This window comes from Hyperolius riggenbachi, chromosome 12 (genome assembly GCF_040937935.1).
Source record: "Hyperolius riggenbachi isolate aHypRig1 chromosome 12, aHypRig1.pri, whole genome shotgun sequence".
In the NCBI taxonomy this organism is placed as follows: Eukaryota; Metazoa; Chordata; class Amphibia; order Anura; family Hyperoliidae; genus Hyperolius; species Hyperolius riggenbachi.
Genome location: NC_090657.1, coordinates 161,136,103 through 161,155,836, shown reverse-complemented (window position 1 = coordinate 161,155,836; position 19,734 = coordinate 161,136,103). Strand labels below are relative to the sequence as shown.

Genomic DNA, 19,734 nt, shown 5'->3' with positions numbered 1-19,734 from the left:
ATGTTCTAAGAGCAGGACTGATCCAAATGTTGTTTCCACTCCCCTCGCCCATAGGGATCCACTCCAACGTGCACCGATTATCGTCTCTCCGCCCTCCTTTCATGGCAACATAATTCATCACTTGCCTGAAGGCTAAAGATGTGGCTGTGCAGTATCGGTCCTAAATTGTTGCCCAAGGGACCATTTCCTGATCCCTGATGGACAACAATAATCCCATGTGTGTACTTAGCTTGACTCAGTGCTTGCTTTGCACTTTGCCTGAAGGCAAAATCACCCATTACCTGTCCCCTTGTGATTATATGTACACGTGTGTGTGTGTGTGTGTGTGTGTGTGTGTGTGTGTGTGTGTGTGTGTGTGTGTGTATATGTGTGTGTGTGTGCATGCATGTGTGTGTGTGTGTGTGTGTATATGTGTGTGTGTGTGTGTGTGTGTGTGTGTGTATATGTGTGTGTGTGTGTGTGTGTGTGTGTATATGTGTGTGTGTGTTGTGTGTGCATGCATGTGTGTGTGTGTTGTGTGTGTGTGGTGTGTGTGTGTGTGTGTGTGTGTGTGTGTGTGTGTGTGTGTGTGTGTGTGTGTGTGTGTGTGTGTGTGTGTGTGTGTGTGTGTGTGTGTGTGTGTGTGGTGTGTGTGTGTGTGTGTGTGTGTGTGTGTGTGTGTGTGTGTGTGTGTGTACGTATGTGTATACACAAAGCTACACCCACCAGAAATGTTCCCTAGAGTCTTGTTCAGGCAATCAGTAAGGTTCATGGTATATAAGTAGGTGATAAATGCTCTGTGTGTATTTTATCTGTACTCTATACATTAATGCATGATGAGCTTTCTATACGAGGTGACCCTTATAATGCATTTTGTCACGGCTCGCTTCATTGCCTTGTGTTTCTGCGTTTGTTCTTATTCAGTGTCAGTGAATGTTAATGTGCGTACATGTGGCACGTGCTAGTGATTTATAGAGGTCCTTTCACTGATGTCTCTGTCAGGGGGGGTCGCAGGCTGTAAATCACCACTTTTTAAATTGTGTTGAAAGTCTCAGAAATAGACTGAAGAGATCAATGCTGAATCTACCCCATTTGTCTCCCTCGCCTGCCTCTTATTGCTAACTACAGCCTGATGCTCCATCCCAGAGGAGGGGGGGGGGGGGATTGCGACTGCAGCAATATGCTTAAATTCCATAATTAAAGCTCACAAATAAATACAAAAGTCACCATTTAACTCAGCAATAAGCTTGATAACCTGATACAACATACTTTGACAGCAAGAGGAAATACTTAAACCCGGAGGTGAAAAAAAATAACTGATGAGGTAAACAATCTATCATCCTACTCCAAAAAACTACCTTTTTATTAGAATACTTCAGAGGCACTTAGTGCTATACTGATCTGCAGCTGTTATTTGCTCCTTTATTACTGCCTGATGAAGCAGGGTCACGCCTGTGAAACGCGTTGCACAATTACAGGGTGTGTAAATAAAATTTTCTGTGTGTTTAAATCAACAGTTCTGTGTGTCTGCTTGGAGGAGGTAAGTCCACCACTACCTCCTCTTTATATATACATTTTTAAGAATTTTTATCCTTTTGCCTCTGTTTGCTCTTATACAAAGTCAATAAACATCGTTACTATACTATGTTAATTGACATAGTAGCGGTCGTTGGTTAAGTATCGCGGTTGACATTCTTCACAGGACCTCCTGCATTTAAAGTTACGCACGTTGCTATGTAAGCAATGCACGTTACTAAGGAAGGCACGCTCCTTACATAGCAGTGAGCACTGCTATGTAAGGCGTGCATAGCACATGCTCCTTCACATTAAGCTGCACTGCCCTTAGGGTCAGTGCACACTAGGCAGAAAAACATACTGATTCAGTGGGGTAGAAGCGGCTGTGTAAACGTAACTGTGTTAAGCATGGATCCTTGCCACTTGCGGCACGGGAGCGGAGCACATGTTCCCAACCTGAGCGATTTTCCCAGACACTGCAGATGCCTACGGAATCATTACAAGCCTATGGATAGTGTCCTTTCCCACTATAGGGCTTTTTTCTTTGGTGATTCTTGTAAGGGCCAAGAATACCTAGGTGAGAAGTAGGGAGAGACCGGGCCCAATGGTGCAGTATCGTTAGGTATAGGGAGGATACATTTATATAAATATATACTCACAAAGGTGGGTTGCAGTTCCTGCAACCACCGTATAGACCTGCAGGGAATGAACCGTCCCTGCTCGGTACTCCAGGTCCTGCTGGATACTGGACGGTTGCTCTCCTATAGTACGATAGACTTTCCAAAGGAGGTCTGACTGGTAGTGGGTAGGATGGAGGCGCCGGATGTGCATTCTATTTTAGTATTTTTAAATACAGATAAAAAATTATATAATAAAAAGAGAGGTAATCACTTACCTCTCCAGAAGATATAGACACCAGTTCAACTGGAAAAAAGTTTTTAGACAAAAAGCATCCGACAACGCGTTTCACAGGTCATGCCCGCTTCCTCAGTTCAATACAAAATGCCTAAAACAATAAATAGGTATAGGTATATATATATATATATATGTGTGTGTGTATACAACAGAACATGTACAGATAATCATATTTTACATGCACTTTAGTTACAAAATTATGAATGCATGTACCGTATTTTTCGGACTATAAGACGCTCCGGACCATAAGACGCACCTAGGTTTAGAGGACAAAAACCAAGGAAAAAAAATTACACTAAACCAGGTGCGTCCATGGCAGGGGCATCTTGTGGAGCTTCTCTACCCAAGCTGTTTCTGTTATCCCCAACACAGTAATACCCCCCATGTACAGTAATCCCTTGCCCCACCCCAATTAAAGTAATACCCCCATGTACAGTAATCCCCTGCCCCCACCCCAATTACAGTAATACCCCCATGTACAGTAATCCCCTGCCCCCACCCCAATTACAGTAATACCCCCATGTACAGTGATCCCCTGCCCCCACCCCAATTACATTGAGCAAAGACACTGGCAAGCCCCCCTCCCTCCGATATGGATAGTGCTGCAGAGACTCCCTCCAATATACCAAGTGCTGGCAGCATTACTCACTCAGCCATCCACCCGTGGGCATAAGACATCAGGGAGCGGCAGTGTCTGCATGATCAAGGCATCCCTCCACCCGCGGACACGAGACATCAATGAACGCCGATCTGCCATCCAAGCAAGCAGCAGTGTCTGCATGATCAAGGCATCCCTCCACCCGCGGACACGAGACATCAATGAGCGCCGATGTGTGCTGATCGAAGCCTCCATCCACCCGCGGACATAAGACACTGCATACCAGCCTGCAGCACGTGCAATGCTTTCCTCTGCCTCCCGTGTCCCTCCAGCTGCAGCCGCTTTTACAATCATGCCGCTCTACTCAATACCGGCTTCTCCGTACTTCCTGGTTGGTGATGTAATGTCACTACGTGATCTGGAGCGGTGCGCTCCAGATCACGTAGTGACATTACATCACCAACCAGGAAGTACGGAGAAGCCGGTATTGAGTAGAGCGGCATGATTGTAAAAGCGGCTGCAGATGGAGGGACACGGGAGGCAGAGGAAAGCATTGCACGTGCTGCAGGCTGGTATGCAGTGTCTTATGTCCGCGGGTGGATGGCGGCTTCGATCAGCACACATCGGCGCTCATTGATGTCTCGTGTCCGCGGGTGGAGGGATGCCTTGATCATGCAGACACTGCCGCTTTCTGATAACTGGCCCCGCCGCTGATACCGCCTGCTCTGGGGGTCACTGGCAGAGAGGGGGATGAGAGGACCCCGCTGCCGGCTGGATCGGTAGGTGCTCTGATGGTCCCAAAATCGTGTATTCGCACTATAAGACGCACTGACTTTTTCCCCCCAGTTTTGGGGAAGAAAAAGTGTGTCTTATAGTCCGAAAAATACGGTAATTAAAAATAGTAATAACAACTCTACTTGGGTTAAAAAAAAAAATCCATTTAAGTTCCAAAAATTATCTCTATGCTGAGAATCAGAATGACCTCTCAGGAGCACATATAATACAATGTGATACCTAATTCACAACAAGATTAGCATAACAAAAGAATAAAAATACCTTCTCGAACTATAAGTAATATAATTTACATAATGGTTATTCACCATGCAACCCAACAGCCTAAAATATAACATCATATATCACCTTTATAAAATGGTACATTTAAAAAGTTCCAATTTTAAAACAGTGCTGTGTGCAAATGTATGCAATTTTTCCCACTAGGCTGTTTTCCCCCTTCCATTCCGAATCTACTCACCTGTCTCCAGTGTCTTTGGTCATCTGGTGTCCTCCACCGCTGCTGGCACTGCCTATCAAAGCTCCGGCAGAAGCCTCAAGGCTCATACCCACTACGCGATTTTTCCGGCTTTTTTTCCAACGACTGGTGATTTTTTTTTGAGTAATGAACGACCATTATTGTGGTATCGCAACATGGGTACAGGCCCGCGATTATGCGGACGTTTTGCAATACACAGCGATAATGACTGTTACGGGGACTGGATCTTTCAGATCCCCGATGACTCCACGCAAGTACTGCAATCGCTTGACTTCCCATTCACGCCTTGGTTTAGAGAAGCAAGGTGCACAGTACCCACCTCTAAGGCCCACAGAGTGCTCAAGCCTATAGGAAGCAGCTTAACTGCATATAGAGAAGAGTGCAGCAGGCTGGGCACATCCGTCTAAAACGCAATTTATCCAAAAAAGTATAAAAGCATATAGCAATATACAGCACAAGTTGCAATGGAAGGGGGTGCAAAAGCAGTACAAAAGGTTGGCAGCAGTTTCGCACCCTTAGTAGGGGTGCTTAATCTTCCCATTCACGCCCATCGTGTGCCGTTGCGTGTACCCAGGAAGAGGATGGATTGGGGAACTCTCGCCATCACTGGGATCCATCATCGTGGTCGTCATGTGAGTATTCAGCTTCAGGCTCCCACTGGAATCCTCCCTACCACCAGGGAGAATTCTCATTGGTCTTTTGCAATCCAGGACCCGAATGGTGGCAGTCCAGATACACAATAGTGAGTAGTGTGAATATCTCGCCGGACACTGCAACGGGACACGACGTTTTTGCACAGGATACACTGATAACTCACCATTGTGCATCCAGTGTAATGTAGACTTAGCCTTAAAGTTAGCCTGAAATTGCATAAATAAAAGAATTGATACTTACCTGGGGCTTCCTTCAGGTCAATGATGCCTCGCTCGCTGTCCTCCCTGGTAGCTCCATTGCTCTGTAATTCTGTGCGTTAGACGGCACTCTCAGCCTGGCAGTGCATGCACAGAGCAGCCGGACTGAAGCCCAATAATCTGTCAGGATTACAGAGCAACGGAGCCACCAGGGAGGATGGCAAGGGAGGCTTCAGAGGTCATGGGTCTGGAGGAAGCCCCAGGTAAGTATCATTTCTTTATACCATAACGGTACCTGTTAAATGTTGAAATAGAACTATTAAATACTATGACACCAAGGAATATCAAAATGTCTTGTCCCTTGTGTGTCAGGCCCAGTGGTGTACCTAGAGATTATGAGGCTCCATAGCAAACTTTTGGTTGGGTACCCCTGAAAAAAAATATAAGGTGTCTTTGTGCCCCCTTACCCAACAAAACCACCAAGTGAACCTGAGATGAAAGATATGACCTGAGATGAAAGACCTGGGGTTTCCTTAAGCCCCCTTGAGGCCGCTCAGTCCCTCACTGTCTCCTGTCCCCCGCTGTACGTCCTGGTAGCCTGGCCGAGACACCCTTTCTTGTGCATGCGTGGCCCGTACTGCTGCACGGGCCAGAACGCTACCAGGGAAGGGAGCGTTATGGGGGAGCGCGCCTATGGGACAAATCATATTTTTTTTTTTTTTTTATGGGACAAATCATGACTCGGCAAGGTGAGGGACTACGCGGCCTCAAGGGGGCTTAAGGAAGCCCCCGGTGTGTATGTCTTTCATCTTAGGTACACTTTAAGGTAGCCAGAGGTGCCCCCCAGTTTTAACCTCCCTAGCATTCAATTTCCCCAGGATTTCTGTGCAAAAAGTGATTAAATTAATTTTCATTACCTTTTTTTTTCCCTGTAACTTGCCAAAATGTGTCAAGCAAGGGTCTAGTATACAGTGCAGGAAACATCAATAGCATGTTTTGTATTGACGTGTATAATTGGCAATACCGCTAGGTAACCCTCCAGTATCATTATCCAGAGGTACTCCTCAGTATTAGCCCTAGGAATTCCCCCAGTATAGGTACCTAAAAGTAAGCCACTCCTTCCCCAGTATAGGTAGCCAGAAGATGAGAGGTGGTGATGTGAGAATTCAGTTCTCTCCTGTGCTCTACTTGCGCTACTCTGCACCTCAATGGGCACACCAAAGGTTTCCATGAAGCCTGACACAACCAGCAACTCATGCTGGCTCCCTCTTGGCTATGGGCCCCATGGTTGCTATGGTGATTCCTATGACACTGGTCAGGCCACTTGCCTCCTCCTTTGCCTGAAGCCATGGTCTGGCCCTAGTCATGGATAGCATGCGCTTTTGCTTACAAATGCCACTTCAACATATCAAGTTATTACCCCTTCCCGCCCCCAGCCAGACCCGCCCTGGAAAAAAACACCCAAAACAGGTGGTGTAAAAGAGTAGCTCACAAGCTTGGGCAAGGTAATCAAGGACACTCCCAGCAATCTGATCCAAAGTAGTTTTAGAAAATTGGCACATTGGTCACATGAGCAGCAGGGTCAGCAAAACATACTAATGTGCAGGTTGTGGGGGAGCACATGACATACAACTCTGGAAACTGTCTGTAAACTAGCAAAAAATAACAGTGCAGTTCGGTACTGCTGACATGCCCCCTATTGATTCACGGTAAGCATGATTTGCGTGTCAGGTCTGCTTGATTTATAGTGTATACTGAATCAAAATGGAGACGCCAAGAGCAGTAACTGTGAAAGTAGAAATCATGAGGTTATTGCAGCATCTTAATCTCCTTCTTCAAGACATTACATGGAAGCAATGCAGCTTTATGTATACGACACTCTTTATTACCTGACAGCCATAAAGTGACACAGTAATCCTCTTCCTTACGGCGCACTTAAAATGTAACGGGTGTCGCATAATTGAATTAGGATCCAGGAGATCAGTAAGCATTTTCCACCGCGATGAAGCAAGGATGCTCTGGTATGAGGTGTGTCAGTTGTGTCACAGAATTGCAGTATGATAAAGGAAGCTTGTCATATGACAACAGCCAGGGCAGTTTCTAGGCTAAAATGCACCCAGGGCGAGGGTGTAAAAATTGCACCCCCCTCCCCCGCGGAGCCAGGTCTAGTTGCACTCAGTATAGTTCCCCACAGTATAGGTAGCCAGGAATCGGTACCCCAGTATAGGTAGCCAGCTATAGGTCCACCCAGTATAGGTAGCCAGGCATAAGTGCCTCAGTATAGGTTAGATAGGCAGGCGCCCCGGGTATAAGTTAGATAGGTAGGTGCCCCCAGTGCAGGTTAGCTAGGTGGGTGCCTCTAATATAGGTAGCAACAATAGTTGCCCCAGGCAAAGGTTAGTTAGGTAGGTGCCTACAATATAGGTAGCCAGTATAGTTGCCACCAGCATAGGCTAGCTAGGTAGGTAGGTGCCCACAATACAGGTTAGATAAGTAGGTGCCCCCAGTATAGGTTAGATAGGTAGCTGCCCCCCAATATAGGTTAGATTAGGTAGGTGCCCCCCAGTATAGGTTAGATAGGTAGCTGCCACCCAGTATAGGTTAGGTAGCTGCCCCCCAGTATAGGTTAGGTAGGTAGCTGCCCCCCAGTATAGGTTAGATTAGGTAGGTGCCCCCCAGTATAGGCTAGATTAGGTAGCTGCCCCCCAGTATAGGTTAGATTAGGTAGCTGCCTCCCAGTATAGGTTAGATTGGTAGCTGCCCCCCAGTATAGGTTAGATAGGTAGCAGCCTCCCAGTATAGGTTAGATTAGGTAGGTGCCTCCAGTATAGGTAAGCTAGGTAGCTGCCCCGCAGTATAGGTTAGGTTAGGTAGCTGCCCTCCAGTATAGGTTAGGTAGCTGCCCCCCAGTATAGGTTAGGTTAGGTAGCTTCCCCCCAGTATAGGTTAGATAGGTAGCTGCCCCCCCTATAGGTTAGATTAGTTAGCTGCCCCCCTAGTATAGGTTAGGTAGGTAGCTGCCCTCCAGTATAGGGTAGGTAGGTAGGTCCCCCCCATAATGGAGGGGGGAGCCGCAGCCGTGGGGAGGGCAGCCCGACCTCTCCCTCCCTTCCTCTCCGGGCCACCCTCCATGCTCCCCCCTCAGATGCAGAGTAATGCGCAGGGAAGCGCTGTAAATAGCTACTCACCTCCCTGGTTCCAATCACCGCTCACTCACTAGCCGCTGGTCTCCTCTCTGCATAGCCAGGTATACACACGCTGCTTCCCGTTTAGCAGGAAGCAGCGTGTGTATACGCATCTATGCAGACAGAGCAGGAGACCGGTGACAAGTGAGTGATTGGCGATTGGAACCAGGGAGGTGAGTAGCTATTTACAGCGCTTCCCTGCTGCAATCACTCTGCATCTGAGGGGGGAGCACGACGGACGGCCCGTGGAGAGGAAGGAAGGGAGAGGTCGGACTGCCCTCCCCGTGGCTGCGGCTCCCCCCTCCATTTCAGCGCCCTCCTCCCAAAAAAAATAAATACAGTAGAATCCCATGATAGTACACCTCAAGGGACCTGGCCAAGTAGTTTACTATGCAAAACACAAGAGAAGCAAATGCTCACTTCCAGCCAGCAAGCTGCCATTTCATATCGGTCCACAGACAGTCCCGTCAGCTAATCAAGTGTAATAGTATACCCCCATGTCTGTAGTACCAAATCTAGCAGGAGCTGTATAGATTCAGCAAAAACAGATGAGAGGGTTCAGCCACACATAATTATAGACTAAGTGATTAGCAGGGCGCACCACGTGCAGGTAAACCATTTGATACGGTATTAACTGTGGTTAATTAACATATTACACTATATCTTCTTTTCGAGATACACAAACTAGAGAGCAACTCAACACATAATGGTGATCTCATTGGTTTGTGGCTGGCAGTGAGGGCCTGAGAACGTGGGTCTCCCATACAGGACCAGAAATGATAAGGGTATAAAGGAGTAATGAAGGGTATCCAGTGGATGAAATTCGGTGACAAACCTCAGGGACCGGATATTAAAAAAAAAAAAACAAGAGAACACCAGGAGCACAAAATAGTGCAGTATACTCAGGCAATGGGATAACAAATGATACAAATGCTACTTACAAAGCTGGATTGCTGATAGACCAACACAGTATCAGGCAAGTGGAGAATACGGCCTCCACGCAGATAGGAAATATGCTCCAGGATATGTTGGGTGGCACTCCCCCCCAAAAAAAAACACAAAGAGCCCACTGGATAAATATCACATATCTTTTAGGCGCTCATGTTCGTGAACAAAAAGTTCTACAGGCACTACTATTCAAATGAGGAAGCAGGCTTAGACCCGTGAAACGTGTTGTCTACATTGCATGAATAAATATTTTTTCCATTAAATAATGGTTTGTCTGAGAAGGTAAGAAATTACGCTTCTTATAGATACAACATCTAGCAATATTATATCATCAAGGGCAAGTGTTTTTTTTAGTCATGAGGACCTTTAGTCCTCACAACTAATCCAACAGTCTGGTCTTTCTCATTCAGGGCTTGTTTACACAATGAGAGTTTTTGTTTTGTTTTTTTAAGCGATGCCGATTTTTAACCTGCTGGGGACCGCCTAACGCCGATGGGCATGGCCACGGCGGCAGCGGCAGGACCGCCTAACATAGAGTGACCATATTTTTGTGGGTCCAACCTGGGACGGGGGGGGGGGGGGGGGGGCGGCGCGCGCAGCGCGCCGCGGCGAAAAGTGGGAAGGAGTGAGGAGCACGCAGCGGCGAAGACCGGGGGCCGAAAAAATGGGCGTGGCCATGACATTGTATGGGCGGAGCTAACGTAATGATGTAACAGCGAGGCATAAGAAAGCAGTGTTTACGCCATGATGTGGACAAACGAGACTTTGTATCATGGGTGTGCAGAAACTGTGTGATGCTAATAGTATACCGTAACCACAAAGCAGCAAACATAGCCATCTATGACCATTAAATAATAAATGCAGTAACAGTTACCCCGGACACCAGAAAATAAACGCAATAGGCAACATGTCAGTATAAAATAAATGCAATGCGGGCAAACATGTCAGTACAAAATAAACGCAATGCGGGCAACATGTCAGTACAAAATAAACGCACTGCGGGCAAACATTTCACCAGAAAAGAAACGCACTGCGGCCAAACATTTCACCAGAAAAGAAACGCACTGCGGGCAAACATTTCACCAGAAAAGAAACGCACTGCGGCCAAACATTTCACCAGAAAAGAAACGCAATGCGGCAAACATTTCGCCAGAAAAGAAACGCACTGCAGGCAAACATTTCGCCAGAAAAGAAACAATGCGGGCAAACATTTCACCTGGAAAAGAAACAATGCGGGCAAACATTTCACCAGAAAAGAAACAATGCGGGCAAACATTTCACCAGAAAAGAAACAATGCGGGCAAACATTTCACCTGGAAAAGAAACAATGCGGGCAAACATTTCACCTGGAAAAGAAACAATGCGGGCAAACATTTCACCAGAAAAGAAACAATGCGGGCAAACATTTCACCTGGAAAAGAAACAATGCGGGCAAACATTTCACCTGGAAAAGAAACAATGCGGGCAAACATTTCACCTGGAAAAGAAACAATGCGGGCAAACATTTCACCTGGAAAAGAAACAATGCGGGCAAACATTTCACCTGGAAAAGAAACAATGCGGGCAAACATTTCACCTGGAAAAGAAAGCATTTACTCACCTGGCAGAAGTGTCCGGCCTCTGGCGCGCTGCTCCGTCCCGGGACCGTCTTCCTCCTCCTGCTCTTCTCTCCCGCGCTGACAGGGCTACGGCAAGATGGCGCCCGAAGCCCTGTACTAGTGACACAAATAGGTCTCCAGTACAGGGCTTCGGCAGCCATCTTGCCGTAGCCCTGCTCGCCTGCCGGTGTCGGAAACAGACACCGGAAGAGGAGGCTGGAGCGGGGCTGCAGGCAATGAACTGGCACGGCGTCTATAGACGCCGCTGCCAGTTCATTGAGGAGAGAGTGGCCAGAGTCCCGAGGCCGGGACGTCCCGCTGCTGAAAGCGGGACGTTTCCCGGGACCTCATTAAGCCTGGGACAGCGGACCCCGAATCCGGGACGTGTCCCGGGCAATCCGGGACGTCTGGTCACTCTACCTAACACCAATTGGCATCATGTCATGGGGCTGCAGTTTCCCAGGGAATGGCCATGCGCATGCGCGATCGTTCCCTGCCACTTCACGGAACAGAGTTCAATGAATAGCCTGCTAGCCGCCGATCGCGCGACTGTTTGTATACGAAAGGGGAAAGAAATCCCCTTTGTTTACAGCGCTGCGGTCCCCGGCAGCGATGTACGAGATTGGCAATCCCCGGCCGCTGATTGGCCGGGGAGCGCCGTCTTCTCATAGGCTGATGCCTATGAGAGGCAGAACAGGACGGATCGCTCTCCTGTTCCAATTCAGAAAATGGAGGGGAGGAAGGAAGGGGAGGGAGAAGGGAGGGAGGGAGGTAGAGAGAGCCTCATAGAGGTCAGAAAAAAAAGAAAACACTGCCACAGCGATTGGACACCTCAGGCGGCATTGTCCCCTTAGGGACAAAAAAAGGAGGTGAGTCCGATCGCTGAAAAGCCTGCACAGCCCAGCATAACAAAAAACAGCCTGGTCATTAGGGGGGGGGGGTTAACACTGCAGTCCTCAAGTGGTTAAACTCGCTTTAAAAGTGCTTGTGCAATGTTGCCTTATGTGAGTGTTCACACATGAGTGATGAGCTTTCCTTCCGAGTGCAAACGTGGGTCCTGCACCATTTCCTGAGTGATCGCGCCTTAATGCAAAGTATAGGAAAATCGCTAAGCGCTCTAAAATGCACTCTGAAAAGTATTTTTGTTAGCGCTTTTACTTACATAGTACATTAGTTACATTCAGCTCCAGGTTAAAGAGTTCACTTCCTGATTGTCTACAGGAAGAAACGCTCAAATTGCCAAACAAAACGCTTAGAAAAAACGCTAATCACACAAATGAAATTATGTTATTCATTGATCCTGAGGCTTGTATAGGAGTGCAGATTAATACGCATATATGATAATCACACAGAAAGCGCTGGGAAAAGCGCTTAGAAAAGCGTTTAGCACTAGCGAATTATAATGTGAGCAAGGCCTCTCAGAGACTTAGAGGTTACGGGTAACCATCAAGGATCAACATTTTTTCAAATATCACAGGGGACACACAGGGGAGGGGAGAACTGTACACAGATTGGAAGGAGGCGCCACAAAGGTTGTTTGCAATCAATTCTGAGTGGACAATGACAAACTCTTACCTCAGGCTGAAGGCATAGAAAGTCATTTTATATTGACTGACGGCAAAATGGACAACGCGGTTCGTGTATTGCTTCTTCAGGACTTTAGTACAGTGTCTTAATAGACATTCTGTGTCTGTGTGTGCAGCTGCATTAAAACACTGTGCTATAGACCTGAAGAAGCAGACAGGTCCTGCAAAGACGCATTGTCCTTTCTGGTGTAAATCAAAATAAAATTACTTTCTATACCTTCAGTCTGAGGTAAGAGTGTCATTATCCACGCAGACATGATTGCATACAACATTTGTGGCTCCTCCTCCCAATTTGTGTCATATAACACAGAGGTATACGTAGTCACCTTGTAATACTAGCTTTTTTTTCAGCAAGGTCAGGCTGCAAATAGTGAAAGCCCCTGTAAGGTTTTCTGTATCCGTTGCAGCTCTGCGTATTATTTGCTGTTCCCTCTCCGATGTTCCTTGTGGTGTTGTTGACCATTTACAGAATTAAATCATTGTATTTAATTGCTGGTTGTCTCTGCCTTAATGAACTCTAGCTCTTGAATTAGCTAATGTAATTAGGCGCGCTAAACCACTGAACTATTTCAGGCAATCCAGCATTGAGTGGTTAAAGCTCCGCAGGGAGCAGATGAAGAAAGACGGCAAGAATCGGTGTAAGTAACAGGTACATTGCCGGCTCCTGGCAGCCCCGGCTCACGCTACAAAGCAGATTTATAGGCTGCATATGGTAATAAGACGCGCAGGATGGATGCAACATAAAGCATACAACATCCTACATATCACGTTACACGCTGGAAAGAACAAACAGCAAGGCAACAGGACTCACAGGCTCTTGATACTGTCTGTTTGACACCCGTTGAGGCAGAGCACGAGTTAGAGTGTAAGACAAAAAGGAGACAATCAACAGCCCCTGATGCAGTATGTTGAGTAGGAAAATCTACAATATTAATGTAGTGAAATAATACTTACAAAGGTGGGTTACCAAGGCAACCACTTTATAGACAGGTGGGGAGATTGGACTCAACCCCACTTGGATCAAGATGCCGCTCTCCATAGAAGTTGAAAAAAAAAAAAACAACAAAAGAGGTCGCACCCCTCCACCAAGGGTGGACTACTGGTAATAGAACAGCTAGAAACATAGGTGCCAAAATAGAATAAAATATGCTAAACACCGTTTAATAAGAGAGGTAATGATGGACTTACCTCCCCAAACATAACCTCAGAAGGTCGAGATTCAGCATAAATCCAACTTTAATCAATAAAAGCTCCAAAACAGGCAATGGGTTTCGCAGGTATTCACCCGCTTCTTCAGGCAAATAAAAGGAGCAACTAGAAGGGTCAAATACAACAGGCTAAGAATTAATTCACACGTTCCTCATAAATACATTCAAATGCTCAAATCTATAGGGAGGCTATACAAAGATTGTGCAAAAAGGTTAAAGAAACAACCACAAAGTGTGAGAATCCACATCACAGAAATGTAGGTATTAAAATGTCTAAAATGAGTTAGAGTGTGTACCCCTAGCATCCAAACTGTCCAGCAGCTACCCAAAACAAAAAAAGACTGTTCTTTACTATACCAGCCATTATCCTGACACATCAGTGGGGCGCCTCCTCGCTCTCAGTCTAGTTCCACTCCCCTTTCTAGCGGTATCCCTGCAGCCTATTCGTTCCAGTGGACCCTTTTTTGGAGTGCGATCCACGTCCGAAAGAGGACATTCCATCCTAGTGGAGACAGTTTTCTCCACATGCTTGTAACAGTGGTTGCCAGATTGCATCCCAGGTTTGTAAGTAGTAATTTTGGGTACTTTTAATACATCTGGCAGGAACCCTTATCTCTTTAGGAAGGAATGATCAATGGATCTTTCTAACAATGCTGTGCACATGCAAAACACATGGGAAAAGCTTTTGTAGTCTATTTACTCTCTTCTTTGTAATGCTTGAGCTGTGCAGGAAAGTGTTAAGAAATACCAGCAGATCTCACACACACCTTGTTTAACGAGTGATCTGCAGATCAGATCCACTGAGACAGATTCAAAGATTGATAGAGAAATATCTTTTGTCACCATCTTTGGAGGTCTTTTCTAAACTTTTTTTTTACAAATATCTAGTGATCGGTCCTTGATCTTTTGTTTCCCAAAAACATATCTCATGTATGCGCAGCTTGAAGGGGGAAGCATCCCAGCACAATAATTAGGCATGGGAGAAGGTAGCGCTCTGTACAAGCTCTTGATGAAACTCAGCAGAGGCAGCCGGTAACAACTACCTTTGCAGAGAATCTAGTATGTGTACAGCAGCCCCCGATGCCCTCCGAGGCCTCGGACATTCACCAGGGATCTATTTCGCCGATTGTTGGCCAGGAGCACTGTCCTGCACACTCACCCCGGCAGCCACGTGAAATCACTTGTGTGCCGCTCTGTCCACTCTCCACCCACTGCATGGCAATTGCATTGCATTGATAGCCTGAAGGCTGTACGGTGTGTCCCCTGAGGGATTGTGTGCATGAGGCTTAAGTGGCAAAATAATAATTGAACAGAAGGTTGTTAGTGGATCTCTGTAATTGAAATTTCCACCAAAGCCTCATATACCGTGGATAGTTTTAAGTCAAGGTGCCCACCTCTATAGAGAATGTAGCGTGTATCCTCCCACATGCATCAGTGACAGATTTGGCCTGCTAAACAGGGGCGTAGCAATAGGGGGTGCAGAGGTTGCAACCGCATCGGGGCCCTTGGGCCAGAGGGGCCCCAAGGGCCCTCCCTCAACTGCAGTATTAGCTCTCTATTGGTCCTGTGCTCATAATAATCAATTCTGTAGATATTTTGAATAATGGAAATCATTAACAAACTGTTCCCTATCCCCTTCTTGCACCTCTGACACTGTAGTTGCCATTGGCAGGTTTTGGTGCGCCGTATCAATTGTTATTTATAGAGTGCTTGGGGGGCCCTATTGTAAAACTTGTATCGGGGCCCACAGCTCCTTAGCTACGCCACTGCTGCTAAATTATAGCATATGAGTGCAGGCCGACACTATTGTTCTCCCTCTTCATCCTTCCTACTTCGTAGCACACATCACCCTTCCTCCACAGAATGTGGCCCTAGCCTACAGGCTAACGACACGTAAATACAAAACTTGGCCCATGTCACCGCAGGGATCGAAACCCGATCCCAGCAGGCAACATGAAATGAAAGGGTGTACAGCACAGATCTTTGCTCGCTTAGACTACTTCCACAAGGTCATGACATAAAGATCTCCAGTGGGAGTCCTGGTCAAGACACGAAGGGCATAGGAATAGGAATGTGCCTAAAGGTTGCAGAATACGAGGATGTAGAGATATCCAGAAACCATCCTTTTTGGTGTATATCACAATAATTCCCACACACACCTACAGCCAAGCCTTCATACAGAGCCTGGCGAATTTTTAGAAGTACAACATTTTACATTGTTTTCAATGGGGGTTTATAGTTCAAAACTTTAAATACAAGTGCACTAATAGAACATAGCCCCGGGCTAAAATGATAATGCCCTTCAGCGTGTTTATGTACCTATATAGGTATATCACGTGGATCTACTTCATCAGGAGCAAGGCACATGGGGCGGTCTTTTCTTATCCCCCGCCACTTCTGTGAAGGTACACAATGTGGGGTGTAGCTATTCCCCAGTGCTTTGGTAGAAATCCATGCTACAAAGAACTGGATTAAGGGCCATTGTGGAAACATACTGTGCTACTTAAAGTATGTATATACAGTAGATCAGTCTGGTGCACAGTAGATAATGTTCCACTACCTCAAACTAAGTGCAATAACCATATGCTGGATAAAAAATAAATAACTTAAGGGGGGTATATCATAGCTCCCAACTGTCCCTCTTTTGGAGGGACAGTCCCTCTTTGAGAGCCCTGTCCCTCTTTCTCCCTCATTTGTCCCTCTTTGAGAACTTTGTCCCTCTTTCTATGTAAATATATGTATTTCTCTACTGAAAAATGTGTTTAATTGGCTCTAAACTTTATTCCCATCTTTTAAATGTATATATTTCTTATTTTCTAATGTTAATATGAAGGAAAATGAACCAGGATAGAAATTACTGTTTGTAGTATTCTGTATGGTTAAGTCACATTAGAGCTAAGTGTCTTCAGCACAGTAAGAGTCTGTTTACACTAGGTATGTGAATTGCATTTTAAATGTAACACACATCTTTTCATTTGCCAAATAGTGCAAATATGTGCCACCTATACTGATAAAGATCATTGCATCCGCTGTCCAAAAAAATGGGAGTAGTGCTGCACTACAACCTATCTAGTATAAAACAATGGTTCCCTTCTGCACCAATCCCCGTCCACCATCCACTGTCTTACAGCAGAGTCCTGGTTATCCAGAACTCAACTAACCAGAAGTCTCAACCAACCAGAACAAAGCTTTGTCAGTACTCACAGTGGTGAGGGCCAACTTCTTAGGCTGTTTGTAGTCTCTGCTGTGCTTTAAGACTGGATTCCATTGCCCTCACAAGGTTAATATACTTTCAGTTACTGTATTTTAGAATATAACACAGAGATCATGATATGTATACAGAGTTTGGGATTGTACTGTATTAACTGAGCCTATTTTTTAACATTCAGTCTCAAACAACCAGAAAGCACACTTATCCAGCATCAGCCAATCCCCGTGGGTGCCGGGTAATGGGGACTTTGCTGTAAATTGCAACACAGTGCGATTAGCAAGAATGAATCCCAAGATGGGTTGCTGCTCCGCTCGCAAAGATGTGAAAGGTGAGAGCTATTTCTGTACGACTCTCTTCAAAAATTCACAGTTTGCCTGCCAAGGAAAGTGACCATGGCTATGAACCTCAGGACATGTGCCCACATATGCAGATGACGCACAAAGAAGATATTGTCACCAACAAAGATAACTGTTCACTGATGGTCCTGTATGGCCTCCTGCCATGCCATCTACATTTTCATGTGAAGCATACTGATTTAGCAAAGTCTGAAGAGAAAGAGTCACAGGAAGTCTGTATGTCTATCTGCCTAGCAGAAAACACTGATAAATATACTGCACAAACCAGGAACTGAAAGGAAAAGATTGAGGTCCCCTTATACCAGAGAGTCTATCACTTCTTAGCTGCAGGAATGATGAGAAAGAAGAGCCTCATCTGCATAGGATGGACAAACAACTTATATCCCCTGCAACTGGAAGAGGCTGAATGTTTGTCTTCCTCTCTTAATATTGATGCTTTCATAATAAGGCTGACATGAAACTTTACTTTTAGATTCAGTCATTGAAGGACTTGATGGCAGTGGCGTAGCAATAGGGGGTGCAGAGGTAGCGACCGCATCGGGGCCCTTGGGCCAGAGGGGCCCAGAAGGGTTCACCCTCTATCACAGTATTAGCTCTCTATTGGTCCTATGCTGGTAATAATGACTTCTAAAGATGCTTTGAATAATAGTAATCCTTAACAAACTGTTCCCCATCCCCTTCTTGCACCTCTGACACTGTAGTTGCAATTGGCAGGTTTTGGTGCGCTGTATCAATTGTTATGTATAGAGTGCTTGGGGGGCCCCAATGTAAAACTTGCACCGGGGTCCATAGCTCCTTAGCTACGCCACTGCTTGATGGGCTGACAGGTTGGAACTGGACCACAGGTAGCACTTCTTTCCTGCTATAGCTACTAACTTCTGTGGCTAAAGCCTTGAAGTTGAGTGTTGAAAATGTTGAAGAACCCTTATAATCTGGGCATGATAGGGAAAAGATAGTTGGGTCACGAGTTCCCAGGAGAGGCAGTGGTTGACCTTGTAACATTTTTCTCAGGTACCATGCTCTTAGGAAGTAGTTGCGGCAAAATGTGGTCTCGGGTGGATTTCTAAAAACAGTCAAAGCTGTGGGACAAATTGTCTCAAATAAAGTGGCCTACCTATGGTGACCCTCTTCCCCCTTCTGCAGAGTGACACAGTGATGTAGTTTAATATTCACCTGCTCTAGTGCTGTGTTGGGACTCCTGTAATCTTCCTGGCAGTCACACGCTTTATCCTGCATACCTGTGCAGGCACAGAACGTTGCCAGCCGCAGGAGCGTGATGAGAGAGCATGCGGGCGTACTGCTCCAACTGGCCGAAGATAATGAGGTTTCTACGGGACCAACCATGGAGGCGACGGACGACGGGGAGGGAGTGATCTGCATGGAGGAGGCTGGAGGAAGCCCCAGGTATGTATAAAACTTTTCTCCCCTTTCGTCTCAGTTACACGTTAATGTTAACTGTCACTTAAAAAAGAAAATCACTAACTTTATGTGAATTGCTAGCAGCAATAATTCATAATGGGATTATTGCACGAGTGGCGGGGGCACGATCGCGGCAGCTTTTAATGCTGGACGTAAGTCACACGTCCAGGAACCTGTAGTAAAGCGAATTTGGATGTGAGACTTACCGTTATGTCCAAGAACCATAAGTGGTTAAAGATAGAGAATCCAGCTTTTTGCTAATACTCCTGTGTCTGCCCATTCAGGAAGGTGTAATGCAAAGAAACATTTCATACAAATTGAACAAGCGGCTGATAATAGTTTTACAGATTTTTTTTTCTTTAAAATAAAGCCATTTGTCTTTCCATATTTGCTGGATTCTCGCCTATGTGGTTTTTATATCGGCAAATGCTCCCCACCTTCTCCTGTTCCTGAAACCATTTCTGTTATTCCGCTGATGATTCTGAGCTTCGTATTTATTTAACTAATAAAGAGGCTGCTTGTTCTTACATTAAATACAAATTAGGAAATTAAATTTTTTTTTTCAAAAGCTCTTTCGGCAAATTTGGGCGCGAGCCAAGTACAGTCATAAAAATAAATCTATTTTTAAGAATCAGCCGCACTTGTTGGGAAAGACAATAAAGCAGAAGTTGTGATGAATGGGGGGAGATGAGGGAGGGCAGCAGACCCTGTAACCCAGCCAGTAGCAGTAAGGTTAAATGCCTGCCATGCCCTCTGAATAACAATTTGTCTAATTTATGATAGCAGCTGTAATTAGCACATAGGGAAGAGCAGGAAGCCAGTTCAGTAACATGAGAATTTGTAGACTTCTGCTGTGGTCAACGAGGAAACAGGTAGGAACGCGGGGTTCAAGTCAAACTCTACCTTAAGGCTGCTTACACACAGGGACGTTACAGGCGCACGTTAGTGCGCCTGTAACGCTCCCCCAACGCACAGCAATGTAACACAAGTGGGCTGTTCACACAGCCCACGTTGCATTACATGTAACGCTGCACGTTGTCCGGAAAGTGCAGCATGCTACGGCGTTAGAGCGGCTATAGCCGCGTTAGACTGTTT

At 46.0% G+C, this 19,734-nt stretch overlaps 1 protein-coding gene across 38 annotated transcripts in view; it reads right to left on the bottom strand.

The window, feature by feature from the left end:
• The window catches only part of GATA5 (GATA binding protein 5), a 2,064,317-nt gene that overhangs the window by 608,921 nt on the left and 1,435,662 nt on the right, over positions 1-19,734 (bottom strand). For 32 of the 38 annotated variants that reach the window (XR_011025213.1, XR_011025214.1, XR_011025210.1 and 29 more), the window contains 2 exons: positions 13,634-13,759; positions 2,390-2,500 (listed from right to left, as the gene is read on the bottom strand). The exons of 2 other annotated variants lie outside the window; for them this stretch is intronic. The gene's annotated coding sequence lies outside the window, so the exon portion shown is untranslated. The remainder of the gene's footprint in view (positions 1-2,389; positions 2,501-13,633; positions 13,760-19,734) is intronic. 4 more of the 38 variants (XM_068262911.1, XM_068262920.1, XM_068262902.1 and 1 more) reach the window with 2 other exon arrangements.